Source organism: Lucilia cuprina, chromosome 4 (genome assembly GCF_022045245.1).
Source record: "Lucilia cuprina isolate Lc7/37 chromosome 4, ASM2204524v1, whole genome shotgun sequence".
In the NCBI taxonomy this organism is placed as follows: domain Eukaryota; kingdom Metazoa; phylum Arthropoda; class Insecta; order Diptera; family Calliphoridae; genus Lucilia; species Lucilia cuprina.
In genome coordinates, this window is record NC_060952.1 from 81,467,737 (window position 1) to 81,474,028 (window position 6,292).

The following is a 6,292-nucleotide window of genomic DNA, read 5'->3' on the forward strand; positions in this document are numbered from 1 at the left end:
AAATTTTAATTTTCAAATGCGAATATCTCCTAAACTATAAGAGATAATTTACTGCTATGACGACATTTTTTATAGTGCTCGATGAGGAGATTCTATATACGAAATTTTAAATTTTAAATCGGAACTCAAATGAAGAAATAGGATCGTTTTAAAAATTTAACATAGCCGAGGTGTCCTAATTTGTGGACCCCCCGCCGGGCCCCTGGTTGGCCTATAAGGTCCAAATTCAAAACCTAAACTCGACAACATCTCCTTTTTGTGCATACCAAATTTCATTAAAATCGGATTAACCGTTTAGAAGTTACCGAATTATTTCCCTCTTTTTTTTTTCCTATACCACTGTGCAGCGCTATAGAGAAAAAAATAAAACCGAAGTATAGATGTACTTGAACATCCTTCCATAAAACCCCAAAAAAAAGTCAAACCTTCAAACTGGACAACTCAAAAATTTAGCACAAAAAAATGTTTCAATAACTTTCTCCACTTCTAAACTAAAGAAAAAAACTTAAAAAAAAACAAAGTTTAAATAAAAATGTTTAAAACAAACAAATAATATTGTCGTAGCAGCAAAAGCTTAGTTCTCTAGTTTCCTGCAAAAATAATAACAAGAAAAAATCAAAAAAAAATCCACATACTAAAAATGCTGTTACGCCATGTTGGCTTTTGCCATATTTACAGGAAACAAAGATTCTCTACAAATAACTGTATAAATCACTTAAATGCAACAAAGTGGGTGGCTTGGTGGTTTCGATAAATTTTGCGGATTTGTGGGTGTCTCTGTGTGTGTTTATGTATTGCAAATTATAGTATATATATTTTTTATGTGGGTTTTAAAGCTAATATTATTCCATGAATTTGTTTTTTCTTTCTTTCTTTTCATGCTTCTTCTGCATTCATTGAATAATGCACAAAAGTTATTTTCTGTTGTTTTTGTTTTCATATGTTAAACAGTGGGAGGAAATTATATATATTTTATAAGAATTTCTATGGGGACAAGCAAGGATAAGTTTGGTTTAATACTTTAACAAAGGTACATTTAATGCAAAGTGATTAAGGTTTATCAACCACGCATTGGCTGTAAATGAGAAGTTTAGACTTATTCAAATTTGGTTAGAGAAATGATATAGAATGTGATACGTGAGCAACTACCTTGACGGCCTTAGTTCTCGGTTGTCTTTTTTAACCGCAGAAGGAGCAAGAACACAGCTGAATATGTTCTATGCACAAACACCAGATAGAGATGTTTAATCTATGACTATTGCAGTCCAGTTTTGTAATGTCTTGCAAATTCCAGACCATATCCAAAGCTCTCCTCCACAAAAAATTAACACTAATCACAGATTGATCTATTATCTAGACTATAGATTGTGCTATAGTCAAGACTGTAGATTGATCTATAGTCAAGATTATAGGTTGATCTATAGTCAAGACTACAGATTGATCTATAGTCAACACTTTAGATTGATCCATAATCAAGACTATAGATTGACCTATAGTCAATACTATAGATTGATCTATAATCAAGACTATAGATTGATCTATAGTCAATTCTATAGTTTAATCTATAGTCAAGACTATAGATTGATCTATAGTCAAGACTATTGTTTGATCTATAGTCAAGAGTATAGATTGATCTATAGTCAAGACTATAGATTGATCTATAGTCAACACTTTAGATTGATCTATAATCAAGACTATAGATTGATCTATAGTCAATACTATAGATTGATCTATAATCAAGACTATAGATTGATCTATAGTCAAGACTATGGATTGATCTATAGTCAAGACTATAGATTGATCTATAGTCAAGACTATAGATTGATCTATAGTCAAGACTATAGATTGATCTATAGTCAAGACTATAGATTGATCTATAGTCAAGACTATAGATTGATCTATAGTCAAGACTATAGATTGATCTATAGTCAAGACTATAGTTCGATCTATAGTCAAGACTATAGATTGATCTATAGCCAAGACTATAGTTCGATCTAAAGTCAAGATATAGTCAAGACTATAGATTGATCTATAGTCAAGACTATAAATTGATCTATAGCCAAGACTATAAACTGATCTATAGTCACGACTATAAATTGATCTATAGTCAAGACTATAAATTGATCTATAGTTAAGATTATAGATTGATCTATAGTCCAGACTATAGATTGATCTATAGTCCAGACTATAGATTGATCTATAGTGAAGACTATAGATTGATCTATAGTCCAGACTATAGATTGATCTATAGTGAAGACTATAGATTGATCTAAAGTCCAGACTATAGATTGATCTTTAGTCCAGACTATAGATTGATCTTTAGTCCAAACTATAAATTGATTGTTAGTCAAGACTAGATATTGATCGTAAGTCAAGACTATAGATTGATCTGTAGTCAAGACTATTGATCTATAGTCAAGACTATAGTTTGATCTATAGTCAATACTACAGATTGTTCTATAGTCAAGACTATAGATTGTCTATAGTCAAGATTAAAGATTCATCTCTAGTCAAGACTATATCAAAATCTTTTGAGTTTTCTTATTGTTTTTCTTTGATCTGCATGAACTTTGAACTAGAAATATTCTGTATATGATCCTTGCCATTGGTCTGATTAAGACGTTTATAGTTAAAGTTTAACAATTATTGCCATACTGAAATCAAATCATATTAACTCCCAGATATTTATTTGATCCTTCATAATAATAAAAAATTTATGTTTCAGATTATCTAATACCATTGTCCCACTGTGCATTGCACATTTCCCATGATTCTTTTACATGTTTTTGTGGGTGTGTACCAACTACCTGCTACTGTTCTGTTTTCGTTTCATTTTGTGTTCTTTTTTAGTTTTGTTATTCTTTCACCATGTTTAATACTTAATCAACACAAACAAATTAAATTTGTTTGTCTGTTGTAGCATCAATTCTTATCGTGGCAGCAACATGTTGTACAAGTGCATACAACAACAACAAATACAGTTGCTTTGTAAATTTGTTCTCATAGAAAAGAATCAACACTTGTTTGCATATTTGTCGTCGGGTATCGGTATTGTATTTCTGTTGCCAACAGAATTTTTTATTAAATTTTCACCTTAATATTTCAGAATTCATTGAAGACTAATATTAAACTTATATCAGGAGAATGCTTTAGAATGTGGATAAAAAACAACAACAAGTTATTGTGACATCTAGTCGTTCAAGATAGAATTTAAGATGTTGTGATATGTATATCAGTTTGATAATAAATATATTTTCAAAACTGTCCAGTTTCACCTTAAAAAACATCCTTAAAAGCTTTAAAATATAATTTTTTAAACTAATATGCTTTATCCACACCAATAGTGTAGAAAATGTTATATGGTTTAAAGAAAATAACAAATTCGAATTTGTATTATTATTGATGACTTAATAAAAAAATTCTATTTTACTTATTGTGTTGCCACAAAAAAAAAGTTACTCAATTTAGAAATAATTTATTTGTTGAAAAAAAAAATGCATTGAAAGGAATTTTTAAACTTTAAAAAGCAATTAAATTGCAAATGAGCTGCTAAAGTAATTGTGAATGTTAAATATATTTATTCAAATTTGTTCATAATCTCATATGGAAACATTAAATATGTTTTTTTTTTTAAATTTACTACAGTTAAAGCATTTTTTTCAGGGAATTTTGTAGGTAGAGTTTAAGGTCAACTAGGTTTTGATATCAGTAAATATAGATCTGTCAATAGTTTTTAATAAAGATCAATCCATAGATCCATTGATCTATAGCCAAGACTATAGATTTTTCTTTAGGTAAAACCATAGAATGATCTTTAGTCTACACTATTGATTGATCTTTACCAAAAGACTATTGATTGAACTATTCAAGACTTTAGATTAATCGATAGTTAAGATTATCAACTGTCAATACTATAGATTGATCTTCAGTAAAGACTATAGACTAATCTACAGTCAAGACTATAAATAGATCAATGGTTACGACTATAAGCTGATCTATAAACAAGACCATAGACTGAGCTATATATTGATCTATAGTCAAGACTAAAGATTGATCTATAGTCAAGATTAAAGATCGATCTATAGTTAAGACTGTAGACTGATCTATAGCCAAGAATATAGATTGATCTATAGTCAAGACTATAGATTGATCCATAGTCCATACTATAGATTGATCGATGGTCAAGACTATAGACTGATCGATAGTCAAGACAATAGATTGATCAATAATCAAGAACATGGATCGATTGGTCTATAGTCAAGACTATAGATTAATCTATAGTCAGAATAGATTAATATATAGTCAGAATAGGTGATCTATAGTTAAGACTACAGATTGATCTATAGTTAAGATTAAAGATCTACAGTCAAGATTAATCTATAGTCAATACTATAGATTGATCTATAGTCAAGACTATAGACAGATCTATAGACAGATCTATAGTCAAGGCTATATACTGATCTATAGTCAGGACTAAAGACTGATCTATAGGCAAGACTATATACTGATCTATAGTCCAGACTGTAGACTGATTTATAGTCAGGACTATAGACTGATCTATACTCAAGACTATAGACTGATCTACAGTCAAGATTTTAGACTGATCTATAAGTAGACTATAGACTGATCTATAATCAAGATTATAGACTGATCTATAGTCAAGACTAAAGACTGATCTATAGTCAAGACTATAGACTGATCTATAGTAAGTCTATAGACTGATCAATAGTCAAGTCTATAGACTGATCTATAGTCAACACTATAGACTGATCTATATTGAATGCGATAGACTGATATATAGTCTAGACAAGAATATTAACTCATCTACAAGAAATACTATAGATTGATCTGATCTATAGTCAAGACTATATACTGATTTATATATAGATTGATATATGGCCAAGAATGTAGATTGATCTATAGACAATACTTTGGCTGATCTATAGTCGAGAGTATAAATTGATCTATAGTGAAGATAATAGACTGTTCTATAATCAGGTATACTGACTGATATTTAGCCTATATAATACTATTTACTGATCTATAGTAATACTATAGACTAATCTATAGTCAAGACTATAGACTGATCTATAGTCAGGACCATAGGCAAGACTGTAGACTGATCTATAGTCAAGACTGTAGACTGATCTATAGTCAAGACTGTAGACTTATCTATAGTCAAGACTGTAGACTGATCTATAGACAGGACTATAGACTGATCTATAGTCAGGACTATAGACTGATCTACAGTCAAGATTTTAGACTGATCTATAGTCAAGAATTTATACTGATCTATAGTCAAGACCAAAGACTGATCTATAGTCAAGACTATAGACTGATCTATAGTTAAGTCTATAGACTGATCTATAGTCAAGACTATAGACTGATCTATAGTAAAGTCTATAGACTGATCTATAGTCAAGACTAAAGACTGATCTATAGTGAAGTCTATAGACTGATCTATAGTCAAGTCTATAGACTGATCAATAGTCAAGTCTATAGACTGATCTATAGTCAAGACTATACACTGATCTATATTGAATGCGATAGACTGATATATAGTCTAGATAAGAATATTAACTGATCTACAAGAAATACTATAGATTGATCTGATCTATAGTCGAGATCTATAAACAAGATTGATCTATAGTGAAGATAATAGATTGCTCTATAATCAGGAATACTGACTGATATTTAGCCTATATATAATACTATTTACTGATCTATAGTAAATATTATTTTTGAAAATTTTCTGAAAACAATACCTAGCATCTGAAGGTTACATTTCACATTTGGTCAAACTTTGAAAACGATTTTATTAGCAAGTTTGAAACAAATTCTACAAGAGCTTTGCAGGCAATTAAAATGAACATGACTGCTTTTGCTTCTTAATCTATTGTAAATTATTTTGTATTATAAAAATTATTAACTTTAGCTTAAGGTTAGAGTAGATATTTGTTATCCTTATATAAACCCTGCACTTTATTGCATGTGATGAATGTATTAAACTTAAGCTTAATATCATTGCCTGCTTTTCAAATTGTCTCTTTATTTCTCACTCATATTTTTTATTTGATTTATTATTCGCCCTTATTTCGAAACAAAGCAAACTAACCAAAAAATTTTCTTCTCTCTTTCTTCTATTCTTTTTTTTTCAAAAACATTTTCTTTTACTCAATTATTCATAATTATATTTAGCAAAAGCTTAAAAAATCAAATAACAAAGAACGTAGTTAAAAAATCATTAAACAAGTAGAAACTGTATAAAAAAGTATAATAGTTTAACAAAAAA